Raw genomic sequence first — 18,701 nt, forward strand, 5'->3', positions numbered from 1 at the left:
GGGCAAGGAGAAATGCCACTCAATGAGCTAAGTAGTATTGTATCTGTCTCCACAAAAAAGACACTCCCCTAAAATTAATGTTCTTATAAATTTTGTATCAGGTTAGCCTATATACATCTAGTTTTAACCTAGAGTACACACAAACGTCAAGAGGTTCAGTAATTAGCAAGCAACGACAACATTTTTATTGAACTGAAATGTAGGAACCATTCATCAGCCTGCTGATCATAACACCAACAGGCTCATCAATGCCTGATATGAGCTTTCCTTGACAAGGTTACAGGCCTAGTGGACTGATGGGAGGGCACTGTCAACGTGATATATTTTGTTTTTAAGTAAGGTTTTTGGCACAGACCCACAAGACATTCTCATAAGCAAACTAGGGAAATGTGGGCTAGATGAAATTACTATCAGGTGGGTGCAAAAGACCACACTCAAAGAGTAGCTTTTAAACAATACACTATCAAAATGAGGGTGGGGAGAATGTATTTAGTGGGCTCCCAGAGGGGTCTGTTCCGAGTTTGGTATTATTCAATATTTTCATTAGTGACTTGGATAATGGAATGTGTGTATAAAACCTTGAGATGACGCCATGCTAGAAGGGGTTGCTAGCACTCTGGAGGAAGGATTAGAATTCAAAATGACTGACATATGGGACAACTTGTCTGAAGTCAGCACCTACTAGACAGTACTACACTTAGGAAGGAGCAAGTCAAATATACAGCTACAAAATGGTGAATAACTGGCTAGGCAGTAGTATTGGTGAAGAAGATTGGTGATTATAGCGGCTCACAACTTGAATATAAGCCAACAACAGGATGAAGTTGTGAAAAAAAGTGAATATTCTGGGTTGTAATAATAGGAATGATGCAAGACAAATCAGGTAACTGTATTGCTCTCCTTGGCCCAGCTGGAGTATTGTGTCCAGTTCTGGATGCCACACTTCAAGAAAGATGTGTACAAATTGGAAAGAGTCCAGATGAGAGCAACAAAAACGCTAAGAGGTTTAGAAAACTTACTTTCGAGTTAACGTTAAAAAATGGCATGTTCAGTCTTCTATTCTAAAGACGAAAGGGGGACCTGATAGTCTTCAAACATGTTAAATACTGTCATAAAGAGGACACTGATCAATTGTTCTCCATGCCCACTGACAGTCAGACAAGTACTAATCTGTAGCAAGGAAGATTCGGGCCACACATGAGGAAAAAAACTTTCTAACTTAGGATAGTTAGCACTGGAAAAGGCTACCAGGAGAGCTGTGGAATCCCTATCATTGGCAATTTTTAAGAACAAGTTAAACAAACACCGGTCAGTGATAGTCAAGATATACTTAATCTTACTTTAGCACAGGGGCCTGCACTAGCTGATATCTCGAACTCGCTTCCAACCCTAGGTTTCTAGGAGTCTATCTCCATTCTACTACATGTATCAATAGGTCTAATTATGGCTATTCCCCGGGGATATAATTAGATTATTTTCCACATTATCAACCTCTGCTTTCAATGTGTAGTGCTCTTATTTTAGCAAGTGCATCATGCATACTTGAAAGTAAGGGATGACTGAGTTCTGTACAATACAAGAGCACACACACACAAAGAAAGAATACCTAAGAATTACAGTAGACAGCAAGCATCTTTGTATTTTCATGTTGCATCACTTAGAGATCCATATAAAACCAATCAAGCAAGAGAATAAATAGGCTCCAAAAATCAACTAGTGTAGAGACTCATCAGTTTTTTGGGGGAATATGTGCAACTTTAACTGTAAATCCTCTATGATATTCTGGACCTCCCACAGGAACCCTAAAGTAAAGTCAAGATTCACTGCTCATAGCTAGTCCTCTAAATGCCATACCCATTGCATTCACTGCAGCTGGTAGGGACGTTTTCCCTCCCAACTAGTCTGCCTTCTCAATCAAGGTTTGAAACTGGGTTCTGTCCTCTAAGGGAAGCTTGTCCTTAAAGTCTGGCATGTCTGAAGTAGTAATTAAGGTCATATTTTGCTAACAGAGCCTAATAGGTAGCGATACAAAGCTGCAGGCTTGTAGAGGCGTATACCTTTCTTTCCAAAAGGTCCAGTCTCTTTGAGCCTTTGTCAGCCAGGTGACTGCACAGTGTTGTAACCTTGTTCTTTCTGTGTCTGCCTGCACCACTAGCGAGTAGGGCACTGGGTATATGCAAAGCACATCCACTCCTTTGGCTGGGACAAAATAATGCCAATTTAGTTGTGGAGGTGCAGAGGGCCAGGGTATGCCAGACAGCCTTGGCTGGTTCCATGATGGCCTTATATACTGAGAGAGCTACTTTGGAAGGACATATCAGCTATAGGATGTCAAGATGCTGACGCTAGGCATCTTGGACCTCCTCCAGAGGAATCTGGAGGTTATTTGCTATCTTCTGTAGGAGCTCCTGATAATGCTTACAGTTGTCTAGCAGAGACAGTGAAGAGGATGAGGTCTCTGTCAGTACTGGATCAATTTCCTCCTCCTCTTATTTCAGTGGATTTGGTAGATTCCATGTGGGAAACGTGTGGTAGGGCTCATGATATATCTGGGGCATCTGCCATATGGGTCCCACGGGCCCCACTAGGATAAATATGAGAGGTTGACTGATTGAGAGGGACCACAAGGCATGGGGTACCAGCAGTCCCTCTCTCTGCCAGGAAATGATGGATGGGCCAGAGCATCCAGCTCTTCCAAGGTCTCATTCACCAGTGGGCCCATCAGTATTGGAGGGTGAACATTTCTGACTGAGGGTTAGAGTGGAGAGGGTTCCCGTATTGTCAAAGTAGTTTCCTCCTCCGGTGTGGCAATGTCTCTCTGGACGACCAAGCCCAAAAGGAGAGTGGACTGAGGATAATGGAGGAAGATATCCTCTGCCAAGATATAGGTGTCTGCGCATCCCAGTGTTTGAGGCACTCCAGTGATCAGAACTGATGTTTCTAAACCTCCCAAGACATCTGGGGCGGATGCTACAACCGAAGAGTCAGGTCTAGTACTCTTTGATGGAACCAGTGGATTTTAGTCTTTATGTTTAGGAGACACAACAGATGGATTCTTTTTCTTACATGCTTTATAGTCCTTCCGGGGGGTGGGGGTGGGGTCTTAAGCAGTCCTGAGCCCTTCAGATCTGCACACAAACACAAACCTGAACAGAGTTGCGGATGAGTCTCTTCTCTTAGAAGCAAATTTGGAAGCATATCTTTCCTTGAATCTATGAGCGTGTCCCTTACTCTGATGTGAAGCCCTGAATGACAATTCCTTGGGCTTAGGAGCTCTAGGCTCCGCTCCCAAGCTCATGCTTGAGGTGGGTGTAATTGAGGCCAACATAGAGGGTAGTCTCTCTGGCTGGATCAGAGTGAGGTCTCATGAGCTTCTCTCTAAGGTGTTCTCTCAACCAAAGCTCACAAGCCTCACATGTTCGAGAGGGAAACGCAGCAACAAATGCTGTACTTTCCTGAGATATTCATTTCACTCAGAGACAGCACTGGTGCTCATCTAACACAGAGAAGGGGTTAGGGAAAGGGACTAAATTCTTGAATCCCAGGACTCTGAGCATAGTCCTAGTCTGTGGGAATGGACTCTCCAAGAGGGCGAAAAGCTAAGCTTAACTATATTACAATTTTAATATTGCTAAATAATAAAACTATTTACAGTATATATTTACAGACTGATAAAGAAGCTGGAGAAATCTGTGGATATAGAGGATTCTGACTCTGGCCATGTGGTACATAAGAAGGACCTGGAGAGGTATTTGCCTGCACTGCCTCTTCTGCCTTCAGTCTAGAGCATGAGGAGAGCAACTGAAGATGTGCAGGTCAAGTGACACTACTTACAAAGAATATCTGGATTCAGGCGCAGGGCACACATGCATACGCACGTGTGGAATACATGTCAGGACCAGCACTCGAAGAACCACCACTGCCTCAGCTAGGGATGAGGACAAAATAGCAGCTGGTATTGCCTGAACTGCCAGGTTCATGAACTGCAATCTAAGACACTGTAGTTTCCAGACACAGGGTAGGAGAGGTTTGTGATGGGTTGCCCTCCACTCTGGGGTGTCACCTGATGTACTGGAGTCCCAATGAGACAGCCCATTCCACCAGCCTGGGCTCCCTCACCCTGTCCTGCTGTGCCAGGCCCTCATGCCTCCTGTAGCACACACTTAGGTAGGGTCATGCCCAGCTGCAGAAAGACACAGACACTGAAATTAGCTCTGTGTGGGAAAATCAGCTAGGGGATTGCCCAACACTCAAGTGCACACCCCCTTTGGGGTGAAAACCCAAAATTATATCATCTTGCACTGCATAGAAAACTGTACAGCATAAGCTCGTGAAATCCACTCCCTCTCTCAATGTGCAGGAAGATATGCACAGCTTTTTGCCCCATCAGTTATGAATTACACAAACTGGGTTTTAGAATAAACAAGTTTATTTGCTTCAAAAGGTAATTATAAGGGATAGCAAACAGATCAAAGCAGATTACCTTAGTAAATAAACAAAAATCGGAAACTGAGCTTAACACAGTAGATAGGTAGGATATACATTGGCAAATTCTCACTCAGTGATAAAAAGGCTGACAGATTCTTAAGGCACAAGTTGCCTTGGCTTTCCCAGGTTTTCATACACAGGCTAAAAATCCTTCTAGCCTGGGACCATCACTCCCACAGTTCAGTCCTTGCCCCTCAGGTCTTTCCAGGTGTGATATCACAGGGAGAGTGAGGTACCCTCATGATGTCATTGTCCCCCTTTTATATCTTCTTCCCACTTGCTGGAAAGCTCTTTTGCTGTGACCTGGGTCAAACAGTTCCCATTGTTTAGTGCCATCTCTGAGATGTTTCTATTGTACACAATTCCTGGTGTAATCTTTGTGCTTGTGTGCAGTTCCTGAATAAGCCATTAACATTGTCTGGCCTTTTTAACTGTTGTACCTGAAAGGTTGAAAGGTTGCTTGTGGGAGTTGTCAACCTCACAACACGTTTCAGTAACATGTTTCAGTAACACATACATAGCTAAATTTTATAACTTTCCATACAATGATACGACAACAACACATACAACACAACAAGATACTAATATTAATGTTCAGCAGATCAAGGCTTTTAGAATGATACCTCACAAGACATACTTTGTACAAAACATATCCTAATTACATGACAGTGGTGAATATTGGAGTGTCAGGGTGTCACAAGGTTCTCATCCTAGGAGAAGATGCAAAGGCATGATATTTAGAACCAAGACCCCCCAGTTTCCAATAGAGCCATGTTATGGCATATCAGAAAGAGGCACCAGGGCAAGTGTCTACTCATAAACCTGCTGTGTCCTAAGTGAAGCCCTGTACTCCCCTTTAGATTTGTTAATAAGTAAGGGAGCCTTCCCTGCTGTGTTGTGAGTCAGAAGAGGACAATGAACATCCTAAATCTAAGGGGGGAGGGGAAAGTAGGGGGAGCATCTAAAACTTGAGTACTAGTATTCTACAGGATATAAGCCCCAGATCAGTACTCTGTGCCAATGATGTAAAAGGCATCAGTACCACATGAGGGATTTTTAGTCCAGCGGATAGCAAGGGAGACTGACTCTTCTAAGAGCTGAAGGTCCATTGTTACTGCATGCTTTTTTGTATTGAGAGGGGCAGTGCCACAAACCTTAGGGTTGGCTATGCCAATGCACTTGGTACAGACATTCTGTGCAGAAGCAAGTAGTGTTTAGGAGAGTAGTACAGATGAGGTCCATACCATAGTTACTGACTCCAAAGCACTCTGTGCTCAGGTAATCCCTGATGCCGTGACAGCAGCTGATTGTGAATCCCCAAGTAGACCCAAAGCCCCAGTACCATGCTGCCTCGGTGTGGTTACCCACATCAATCCATAAAGTCCCCTTAGAACCAAAGAGGTGAGATGACAGACTTCTCGCTGGGAAACTACCATTGAGATTTGTCCCTGCTTTTTCCAGATTAGCAACGCTCCTCAGGGAGTTTTGCAAGGGAGTTCTCCAGGTGAAGGAGGAGCAAATATAGCACCCCTTGGGGTGAGTGAGTGTGTGTGTGTTTGTGTTTGGGGGTTACTCGCTGTGTGCTGAGCTTGTGTTTGTCCGTCTGGTTGGTTGGTTGAAGGATCGTGTGCTGTGGCTGGCAGTTGGAAGCTGTGAGCTTCAAAGGAAGGTTTGAAAGCTAGAAGCCTCTGTTAATAGGCTGAGCCTTAGTCAGTAGGCAGGGCTATCAAGCAGGCCAGGGCTTTAAAGCAGTGCACAAGCGACCAGGGATCTTTGCGACCAGATGCTGCTAACAGGGAGTTTCGCAAGGGAGTTTAAAAGGGGAGTGGGAAGGGGGCAAGGGCCCCTTGCTGTTTTTCTTAAAACTATAACCTAAACTACATTCATAACTTCTTGATTTAAACAAAACCCTTTCATTAACTAAAAGCAGCAAAGAATCCTGTGGCACCTTATAGACTAACAGACGTTTTGGAGCATGAGCTTTCGTGGGTAAATACCCACTTCGTCAGATGCATGTTACCCACGAAAGCTCATGCTCCAAAACGTCTGTTAGTCTATAAGGTGCCACAAGATTCTTTGCTGCTTTTACAGATCCAGACTAACATGGCTACCCCTCTGATACTTTCATTAACTAGGAGACCATGCAGGCAGAAGCCCAGCAGCAGAGTGGGGGCTATCCAGTTTATTGCGCTGAGTGCAGCATGTATGATTACCTGCCCTGTGGGCAGGCGGCATGTGTGTGCATTTGGTGCAAGGAGCTCCTGGCCCTCAGAAACCGCGTACGGGCTTTGGAGGCCAGGGTGGCAGAACTGAAGGAGCTAAGGGAGGCAGAGAAGTATGCTGATGAGGCTTTCCGGGACACTGTAGAATTATCCCACCTCTGGTCGGACAGCCCCTGCGCTGTTGAGGAGGAGGAAAGGCCCAGGGAAGCAGAGCAGTCAACAGGAGCAGAGGGAAACCTTCCCATAGTCGGGACCCTCCTTCCAGATGGTGTTAGGGTATCCTTTCGCACTGAAGTTCCCTCTCTGGGGGAAGGAACTCCAGTTACAAGGAAAAGGCAGGTGTTGGTAATGGGATATTTGATCATTAAAAACATAGATAGCTGGGTTTGTGATGACCGAGAGAACCGTACGGTGAACATCTGCTTGGTGCGAAGGTTGCGGATCTCTCGAGGCACCTGGATAGACTCATGTGTAGTGCTGGGAAGAAGCTGGTGGTTGTCGTACATGTAGGTACCAATGACATAGGGAAGGGTAGAAGAGACGTCCTGGAGGCCAAATTTAGGCTGCCAGGGAAGAGACTGAAATGCAGAATCTCTATGGCAGCATTCTCAGAAATGCTCCCTGGTCCCTATTCAGGGCCAGGTAGGCAAGCAGAGCTTCAGAGTCTCAATGCATGGATGAGATGATGGTGTAGAGAGGAGGGGTTTAGATTCATTAGGAATCAGGGAAACTTTTGGGATGAGGGAGCCTATAAAGGAAGGATGGGCTCCACCTAAACCAAAGTGGAACCAGACTGCTGGCACTTAATATTAAAAAGGTTGAAGGGCAGGGGGAAAGGAGATGGGGGAAAGTCGACTGCTGCAGAGGAGCATGTAGATCGGACAGAGACTTCTCTTAGAAGACAGTCTATTGATAGAGATTCTCTGAGTTATAGTCAGGAGCAGAGAATGGAAGAGGATAATGTAAGGGTCAGATCAGATGAGAGACATTCACATAAAGAATCGAACACATCAGAAAATGGCAGACAGATAAACAAAGACAAGTTTTTAAAGTGCTCGTACACAAATGCTAGAAGTCTAAATAATAAGATGGGTGAACTAGAGTGCCTTGTGATAAACAACCAGTGGGGACCCTCGATGATCGAGATACAGAAGGAGCGCTTAAAGACAATAAAGTCATTGCGGAGAAACTAAATGGATTCTTTGCTTCAGTCTTCATGGCTGGGGATGTTAGGGAGATTCCCAAACCTGAGCTGGCTTTTGTAGGTGACAAATCTGAGGAACTGTCACAGACTGAAGTGTCACTAGAGGAGGTTTGGGAATTAATTGATAAACTTAACATTAACAAGTCACCGGGACCGTATAGATTCACCCAAGAGTTCTGAAAGAACTCAAATGTGAAGTTGCAGAACTATTAACTCGGGTTTGTCCTTTAAATCAGTCTCTGTACCCAATGGCTGGAAGATAGTTAATGTAACACCAATATTTAAAAAGGGTTCCAGAGGTGATCCCGGCAATTACAGACTGGCAAGTCTAACATCGGTACCTGGCAAATCAATTGATACAATAGTAAAGAATAAAATTGTCAGACATCTAGAAAAATATAAATTGTTGGGCAAAACTCAATACGGTTTCTGCAAAGGGAAATCATGTCTCACTAATCTATCAGAATTCTTTGAAGGGGTTAAACATGTGGACAAGGGGGATACAGTGTACATAGTGTACTTAGATTTCCAGAAAGCCTTTGACAGGTCCCTCACCAAAGGCTCTTACGTAAATTAAGTTGTCATGGGATAAGAGGGAAGGTCCTTTCATGGATTGAGAACTGGTTAAAAGACAGGGAACAAAGGGTAGGAATTAATGGTAAATTCTCAGAATGGAGAGGAGTAACTAGTGGTGTTCCTCCAAGGATCAATCCTAGGACAAATCCTATTCAACTTATTCATAAAATGATCTGGAGAAAGGGGTAAATAGTGAGGTGGTAAAGTTTGCAGATGATACTAAACTACTCAAGATAGTTAAGACCAAAGCAGATTGTGAAGAACTTCAAAAAGATCTCACAAAACTAAGTGATTGGGCAACAAAATGGCAAATGAAATTTAATGTGGATAAATGTAAAGTAAAGCACATTGGAAAAAATAACCCCAACTATACATACAATACGATGGGGGCTAATTTAGCTACAACGAATCAGGAAAAAAGATCTTGGAGTCATCATGGACAGTTCTCTGAAGATGTCCACACAGTGTGCAGAGGCGGTCAAAAAAGAAAACAGGATGTTAGGAATCATTAAAAAGGGGATAGAGAATAAGACAGAATATATTATTGCCCTTATATAAATTGATGGTACACCCACATCTTGAATACTGCATATAGATGTGGTCTCATCTCAAAAAAGATATACTGGCACTAGAAAAGGTTCAGAGAAGGGCAACTAAAATGATTAGGGGTTTGGAACAGGTCCCATATAAGGAAAGATTAAAGAGGCTAGGACTTTTCAGCCTGGAAAAGAGGAGACTAAGGGGGGATATGCAGGAGCGGCGCCAGAGTTTCTGGCACCCAAGGCAGAATTTGGGGGGGTGGCATTTTGTGCACTCCCCATGGGAGCTTCCGGTCCCACTTCCATCGCGATGCCGAAGAAGGACCCTCCGCCAAAATGCCACAGGGGACAGCGGCAGTCATTAAGCTGCTCAAATGCCTGCCGCTGTTTTCAGCGGCACGTCGGCAGAAGGTCCTTCTTCGGCGGCGCAACAGGAGCGGAACTGGAAGCTCCCATGCACCCCGTGGGGAGCGCACAAAATGCCGCCCCCCGAATCCTGGTGCCCTAGGCGACCGCCTTGGCTCGCCTAATGGAAGTGCCGGCCCTGGGGATATGATAGAGGTATATAAAATCATGAGTGATGTGGAGAAAGTGGATAAAGAAAAGTTACATACTTATTTCCACAATACAAGAACTAGGGGTCACCAAATGACATTAATGGGCAGCAGGTTTAAAACAAATAAAAGGAAGTTCTTCTTCACACAGCGCACAGTCAACTTGTGGAACTCCTTGCCTGAGGAGGTTGTAAAGGCTAGCACTGTAACAGCATTTAAAAGAGAACTGGATAAATTCATGGAGGTTAAGTCCATTAATGGCTATTAGCCAGGATGGGAAGGAATGGTGTCCCTAGACTCTGTTTGTCTGAGGGTGGAGATGGATGGCAGGAAAGAGATCACTTGATGATTACCTGTTAGGCTCACTCCCTCTGGGGCACCTGGCATTGGCCACTGTCGGTAGACAGGATACTGGCTAGATGGACCTTTGGTCTGACCTGGTATGGCCATTCTTATGTTCTTACCTGAGGACTTGGGTTTTATCAGTCATACCTCTGTGTGAAGCCATCATGGGTCTTTCCAGATGGAGCTCAGTTAGTGTATCTGAAGCTGAAGGGGACACTCCTGCACCAAGGTGAAACTTTCCCAAGGGGGTCTGTCCTCCCCAGATCAGGGACTAGCTACATAGATAGAGCTAACAAAATCATCTTTAAATGTGCCTCTCTAGTTTTCAAGGATCTTCTAGAAAAGGAATTGCACACCACACATTTATCAGAGGTGTGCTTCTTCTAAACAAAATGGCATGTTGCATGCCATCATTTACTGAACTGCCAACCTGCAAGAGGGCAATACTTAAACCCAGAAGACTTAATAACATCCCTCCCTATGATCCAATACCAGGAAACTCCAGTCAGAGAAGAAAAAGAAGGGAGTACACACACTTACAGCTAACGGCAAAAAGGGATGCATAAAGATGCAGACACTGAGGAGCTCAGTCTTGCAGCAGTGGGTAGTGAGAAGGAACTGAGTAGTGGCATACATATGGACAAGCGCTCAAGTACTTTCAGCTAAGCCCAGGAGCATGCAGCAGAGTGTGCAAAGATGCTAGGTATGGACATGCTTCCTTTTTCCTACATGGAGGGTGAGATTATGCTGCCTTGTACTAACAAGGCGGTATTAGATCATACTGTTCTGCAATTCTTAAAGCAGCACACTGATCTGGGTAACTGAATGTAGAAGGGTACACCTGACTACTCACATGTGGCTCAGTGGTTGGACAGCTGCCTACACATGTTACAGCCTACTAGGTCAGGTGCAGCGGAGAGACTGGCAGCAGCTCTGGCAACACGTTCATCCCCAGTTGACAGCATGCCACAGTCACTGTTTCAAGCATAATCTTGGGAAAGCTGCATGATGTCACAGAGGAGTGGCTAAGGTCCCTCTCTGCTAGTTTTGCAGCAACAAGGGAGTAATCAAAGACAGAGCATAATGGTCTCTTCCACATCCCTAGCTTCACTCGCTGCCTCAGTCTGGTTGTAAGCCAGTTTTTGGATAGCATTGTCAACAGCTCTCTGCCTCAATGCATTCATGGTGGATGCAGTCTGTGGGACTAGCAATCTGTGGACCCACCTAAGGAGGTGGTACCAAGAGATGCTATAGGGAGCCAGAAGAAGCCCACCCCCCCTTCACAGTAGTGGCAGACACGTTTGACAACCCCTATCACCACAGAAAAGTGGTGATAGGGGCTCCCAAACACTGGAGTAGAGGGATAGTTGTGTGACAAGGGGCTCCACTCCTCCTTCACCTCTCCACCACCACCACTCACCCTAGCCCATTTGATTCTTTTAAAAAGTCAGTGTCCTACTCCTCAGCTACCCCCTTCCCTGCCCTGACTAAATGATACACTGAAAATTGCACACAATTTCTGTTCCAGGTCAAAATATTTTGTTATGACATTTGGGACTAAACATTTTGCTATTTTAGAAACTAATTTTTGCCAGGCTTTGGTACAAAAATCAAAACGTTTTGATTTGGTTCAAAGTAACAAAACAAGTTGCTCTGACAACCCTCCTAAAATGGAATTACTGTTCCCTACACACAGTTCTAGCAGGCACATTTTCCCTCAATATCCTCCTCCCCCACCACTAGTAACATTACCATCATCTGAAAGAAGGACTCATCATGAGCCAAAATAATTTAAATGCTTTGCTTAATATTACATTTTCTTCTTTCTGACCTTAACTAGTAATGATTTGACTATGAGTGGCCGGTAGGGATTAATTTCAACATACTGCCAGTCAGCTGAGTTCCAGGAAGATTTCCTCATCTCATTTACTACCAAAAAAAAGTTGATATGCACTGCTGATTTTTTTTAAAAAGAAAAGTACTATAAAGCACCATAATTTTTGCTCCAGTTTTACTTCCTTAGTTTGTAAATTACACATATAACAGACTCATAATTTAGGAACTTTGTTAAGGGTTCTTCTATACACTATCCCCTTATAAACAGTGTTCGAAGAAGTAATCTCTGTTTTATTTATACAAGAGAGAAGGGATCAACTAACTGTTGGGGTTTTTTTTGTTTGTTTGTTATTAAAGTCTCTCACAAACAGGTTCCTTACACAAAGCCACAGCTTTGGATCTCTCATACTTATTTCATCTCCTACTTTGAGGTTAACAAATTTAATATTCTTTAAAATACTGAACTTTTCAATTTTCAGCCCATTAGCACTTGAGAATTTTAAATATGATTATTACTTTAGTTTTGGCAAAGAGAAAGAATATCACTTAAGATCAAATATCTGAAGATTAACTCCAGGTCTCAATCCTAATATAACTCTCTCCAGAAGAAGGTAAAATTTGAAACTATCATTACTTAAGTCTAGCAACAAACTTAAATAAAAGTTGAATCATCAAAAATACAGTTGCTGCTCACAAGCACCTAAACAATAGGCCTAAAGCTAATGTCAAATACTACTGAATAACTACTCAGTGAGTCGTTACTTAATAAGGGATCAATAGCTCAACACACGAATTATTATAATCCATTTTTTAACTATAACAGATTTGATGGCAACAATGGAAATACTTTACATAATATTCCCAAATCTGTGGTAAACAGTACTTCTCTGCAATACCCCATGTGCCAAAGAATTCATTCATTAAGTAGTATTGCAGGTAACAAAATGACAAATCATTCTTCTTATAGTCAAGTATTAATAGAGCTAGAACACAACATCCATTTCTACAGTGAGAAGTACACCTCCACCTCGACATAACGCTGTTCTCGGGAACCAAAAAAATCTTACCACGTTATAGGTGAAACTGCATTATATTGAACTTGCTTTGATCCACCGTAGCATGCAGCCCCGCCGCCCCAGAGCACTGCTTTACCGCGTTATCCCGGGTTGCATTATATTGGCGTAGAGGTGTACCTACTTTAGCATGCAAAATATTGTCAACAACTGGCTGAGGCAGCACAAACCATCATCTTCTACTAAAGAAGTTATTGTTCCTCTCTCTCCCCTCCACAAATGTCTCTTAATATAATCTCTCAGAATTTTTTTCCAATACAGGTTATTCAGAAGAATGTCATGAAGCAAATTCAGCAGTACCTGGAAGTCCTCAGGTCAGTTTTCTAACAGGAAATTTAAAACCCAAGGGTGGAGTAAGCTAAAGGGTTTAGATATACTTTCCATTAATTTTAAGTAGGAGACATATCTAATATCCCTTGACTTCTTTGAAAAATTTCAAAAGGGAGTATTTAAAAAAAATTAAAGCTAAGATTTCCTGTAACACTGAACATCCTCTCTCACTGAATTAGGATACTATGTTATAAGAGTCCAGCTCCACAAACACACATGTATTTACCTTTACTATCATTGAAACAAATGGGACTACTAACAGGAGTACAGTTCACATGTGCAACTCTTTGCAGGATCAGAGTCTAAAGTCTTTAAAAATTAAATAAAGGTTGTGAATCAAAGTTGTTGTCAAATTTCTCTTTTTAAATTTATAGCCACCCAAATTACTGAAACCAAGACGACAAGTTCATACACCATTATGACCTATCAGGGCGGGGGCAGCGGGGGGATTACCACCACCCATTCCTTACACAACACTTATTCAATACATTTAAAATAGGTATTGTAAGAAAACCAGTCTTCTAGATTTGACAGAAAAACAATACTATAAATTAGAGTGCTGTATAGTGTATTTTCAGGTTTTATTCTCATTGACCTAGATTTTTACTTCCCTCCAAAACACATCCTTGACTTTTTAAAAATGTAACCTGCTTCATCTATATGAGTTATGTGAAGCTGAACATAAGTCAGACACTTATTTTGCTTTGAACGGTGTTCTAAATAGCGGTGAACAACTACCTTCAGAACGTTCCGTTTATTCACAACATTCCAAACTAAAACTCTGAATTAAGCTGGAATTTTAAGACTGCAGATGGCACCTTCTGTTCAGCAGAACAGCAACAGAATTTGTAATTCTGGAAATGCTGTGATGTGCCTGACCAGGCCACATGACATTTGGTCTGAATAGGAAGTACTCAGATAACTTCACCACAACAACAAAGAATAACTAACTGGTAGGGAGGGCATTTTCTGGCCTTTAATGATTGCCTGGAAGAACCTAAGACTTAAGGCTGAGTTGAGGACATTTAATGATTGCCTGGAAGAACCTAAGACTTAAGACTGACTGAATCCTGGAACTGAAGATCAGCATTGCTATTATAAAAACACAAAAATATAAAACTATAGAGAAAGGCGAAGTAATTACATGCATGTGTTCAACTGAAAGCTGCCAAGGATATAGTGCTTTGTTTTAGAAGGAGGTCTTTTCCAAGTAGCTGAAGACCAGTAGTAAACAAACAGAATTTTACACTTGTCACTCCATTAGTGAAATTCAAGATTTAAATTTATCAGTAATCTGCATATTGAAGGAGCTGGAAAATTCAATCCAATCTGAAACTTATTGATAGATGTCATCAAAATGCATTGGAACAAGCCTTTGATCTGATCTTGCTATCACTGGCAAGACTACCATTGCCATCAATGCGAGCAGGATTCACGTATCTGGGGGAGGAGGAGAAGAGAAACACTAGCCTTTATCCGATACTCTCCTTTTAGTCCTTTTGGCTACTACACAAACCTTTTCTTAATAATGCTGAACAGAGAAAAATCTGAATATATAAAAGAATCCCATCTATCTTTAATCAAGCCTTGAATTAATGTTCTACAAATGCAATCAGCTTAATCTAGGCTCATTTTTGACACTTCAAAGGTTATCTACAATACACAAAAAGCTTAAAGTGATAGCTTGAGAGGTATCTGAAAAATCTTTCCAAGCATACCTGAAAAATATTGCTGCAGCTCCTAATGTTCATTAAGGTGAACTGATCAGGCATCTCTGAAGATGATGGGCAAGGGTTAAAAATGCACAAGACTGAGAAAATAGGCAAGGGCTAAAACCACAGAGTCAACAAGAAACAGTACTCCAAAGGAAAAAATCAGAATTTAAAAAATAAAATAAATGAAGATAAAGAGCTACAGGCCAGGCTAAGTGCGAAAAATAAAGTTGATTTATCCTGTCTCTCCTCCCTTTCCTTCCCACTGTGTGTTATCTTGTTCTATGTTGCCTATTAGGGGTGTAATCTTGTTGGTGCACAGACTAAATTGACACAAATGTCATGTCTGAGACCCATAAATTTAATTTATAGAAGTGGGGGTTGTATTAACAAATGTTTCTGTGAAACACACACACACACACACACACAGCCCCCCGCCAAATAAGTGACCCACTACTGCTTTAAGGAGCATGTTCAAAGAAGTAGATCCTTATGTTTAGAATGCAGTTAATTTATTCAAACCAAATGACTTTGCGGGAATATCATTTGGTCATTCTTGTTAAATATTATTATTCAAAGACCTGGGTGTATTGGCTGATCACAGAAGGACTATGAGCTGCCAATGTGATGCAGCCATGAAAAATGCTGATACAGTCCTAAGATGCATCCAGTGAGGTATTTCCAGTAGAGACAGGGAAGCATTAGTACTGTTATACAACGCACTGGTGAGACTTCATCTGGAATACTGTGTGCAGTTCTGGTCTCCCATGTCTAAGATTAATTCAAACTGGATCAGGTGCATAGAAGGACTATTACCATGACTTGAGGAGAGGAAAACCTACCTTATGAGAGGGGACTCAAAGAGCTTGGCTTGTTTAGCCTGTGAAAGTAGAATGAATTATACTGTAAAAATAGAAAGGACTAAAGAAATGCTGTATGTACCTTTAAGCAGAAATGAGGAATGTTAAAATATAGGTGTCAGGAAAAGAAAAATTAAGGTATAAACAATGAGTCCACTTAAGCTAATGATGAAACATTAATTGGAGACTGGTAAAAGTTAGTAAGTAGATTAACTATCTATGTGTAGCCTCAGGTAAGCTTGTCAGTTCTGCTCCCTTTGTTATCTTGTCAAGTTCGCACCTTTTTATCTCTATAAAATAAGGTAGTGTGGGTCTTGCATGGTGCTCACGTTAACTGGGTGTTATTAGCAAATGTGATGGGGCAAGGCCAGATGGCTACAATAAAGTACTGAGAAACAGGCATGTTAGCCCCAGGCTAAACAAATCCCTAGTACCCTGGTAACCAAATGGCAGTTGCTCCAGGTTAATCAAGGCACCTGGAGCCAATTAAGATCTTTCTAGAAGGCAGTAGAGATAGCTACTTTAATTAGAACACCTGCAGCCAATCAAGGCAGGCCCCTAATCAGGGGCACCTGAGGGTTTTAAAAGGAGCTCACTCCAGGGTCAGGCTGGCAGAGAGCCAGAGGAGAAGGAGTGTGTGTGCAAGGAGGCTGGAGAAGTGAGCAAGAAGCTGAGAGAGGAGAGAGTATACTGCTGGAGGATTGAGGAGGACAAGTGGCGTTAATCAGACACCCAGGAGGAAGGTCCTGTGGTGAGGATTAAAGAAGGTGTTTGGAGGAGGCCATGGGAAGTAGCCCAGGGAGTTGTAGAGTCGCATGCAGCTGTTACAGGAGGCACTATAGAACAGCTGCGATCCACAGGAGAGCCTGGGCTGAGAACTCGGAGCTTAAGGGCGGGCACCCGGGTTCCCCCCCAACCTCCGCAACTCACCTGATCAGACACTGAGGAGCTGACCCAGACTGTGGGGTCCACAAGATTCCACAAGAAGGGAAGATCATTGAGGTGAACAAATCCGCCAATAAGCGCAGGACCCACCAAGGTAGAGGAGGAACTTTGTCACACAAAGCACTGAGCTAATATACAGAGTGGTCTAACAAGTTGTGAGTCCTGAATCTGACTTTGACAAGCCTAACCAAAAGAAGGCTGACAGGAGATATGATTGCTCCCTATAAATACATCAGAGGGATAAATACCATAGAGGGAGAGGAGATATTTAAATTAAGTGCCAGCATGGACACAAGAACAAATGGATATAAAAACGTTTAGACTTGAAATTAGACGAAGGTTTCTAACTATCAGAGGACTAAAGTTTTGGAACACCTTTCCAAGGGGGGCAAAAAACCTAACTGGCTTCAAGATTGATCTTGATACATATATGGAGGGGATGCTATGATGAGACTGCCTATAATGACATGTAGCTGATCTGTGACCGCTAGGAGCAAGTATCTCCAATAGCCAGAGAGGGGACACTAGATGTGGAGGGCTCTGAGTTACTGCAGAGAACTCTTTCTTTGGTATCTGGGTGGTGAGTCTTGTCCACATACTTAGCCCTGCTCCACCCTATGGGATTAGGTCGAATTTAGCCGTATTAGGTCGATCCAAAAATGACTGTGTCCACACAACCAACCCCATTCGGACGACCTAAAGGGCTCTTAAAATAGACTTCTGTACTCCTTCCCGACGAGGGGAGTAGTGCTATAATCGACCTTGCTGGGTTGAATTTGGGGTAGTGCAGACATAAATCGACGGTATTGGCATCCGGGAGCTATCCCAGAGTGCTCCATTGTAACTGCTCTGGACAGCACTTTGAATTCCCATGCACTAACCAGGTACACAGGAAAAGCCCCAGGAACTTTTGAATTTCATTTCCTGTTGGTCAGCGTGGCGAACTCAGCAGCACTCTGTAGCTCAGGTGAACAGGCAGTCACCCCAGAATCATAGAGCATACAATGTTTCTACGCTCCCCCTATCATCTTCGTCCCTGAGGTTACTGCAGATCAGAAGGCAAACAAACAAACAAACAAACAAAAAAAAACCAAACACTCGCAATGACGTTTTCTGAGCTCACGCAGTCCTTCCGCACTGATAGGGCACAGCTTAACGCACGGAGGCATTTACTGGCAGAGGCCAAGAAAGAATTAAGTGAGCGTGAAGAGCGGAGGCAGAACGCAATGCTGAGGCTAATGCAGGAGCAAACGGACTTGATGAATCGTCTGTTGGACGTGCAGGAAAGCCAACAAGAGCACAGACCCTGCTGCAGCCACAGTATAACCACCTACCCTCCTCCCCATGTTCCATAGCCTCCTCGCCCAGATGACCAAGAACGTGGGGGAAGGTGGGGAGAGTGTCCCAGGCACCCAGCCACTCCACTGCAGAGGATGGCCCAAGCAACAGAAGACTATCATTCAAACAGTTTGATTTTTACTGTGGCTACAATAAGCAATGTCCTTTATTTAGTTACTTTATTTCAAAGGGGTGAAGGTGGTTGGCTTACAGCAGTGGTCCCCAACCTTTTCATCTGGCAGCATTTCTGTGGATGCTCTGCCGCCGGCCAGGACGCGGGCGCAATTAGATGCCTCCGCGGGCACTACGTTGGGGACTGCTGGCTCACAGGGAAGTAAATTCAACAAAAGGAGCAGGTCTGCATGACACACCGAAGCCTGGCCAGTCATGAAACTGATTTTCAAAGCCTCTTTGTGTTCTTGCTGTGTTCTTCTAATCGCCCTGGTGTCTGGCTGCTCAAAATTGGACACCAGGCAATTTGCCTCAACCTTCCACCCTGCCATAAATGTTTCCTCCTTACTCACAGATATTATGGAGCACACAGCAAGCAGCAATAACAATGGGAATGTTGCTTGTGCTGAAGTATAATCTAGTCAGCAAACAGTGCCAGTGAGCTTTTAAACATCCAAAGGCACATTTTACCACCATTCTGCACTTGCTCAGCCTATAGTTGAACTGC

The 18,701-nt window shown here is 43.3% G+C and overlaps 1 protein-coding gene across 4 annotated transcripts in view; it reads right to left on the reverse strand.

Annotated features, from left to right (window-relative positions):
* Nucleotides 1-18,701, reverse strand: part of RNF111 (ring finger protein 111) — a 91,906-nt gene that overhangs the window by 46,248 nt on the left and 26,957 nt on the right. The window lies entirely within an intron of this gene.

The sequence above is a fragment of the Chelonoidis abingdonii genome, chromosome 9, assembly GCF_003597395.2.
Source record: "Chelonoidis abingdonii isolate Lonesome George chromosome 9, CheloAbing_2.0, whole genome shotgun sequence".
Lineage (NCBI taxonomy): Eukaryota > Metazoa > Chordata > Testudines > Testudinidae > Chelonoidis > Chelonoidis abingdonii.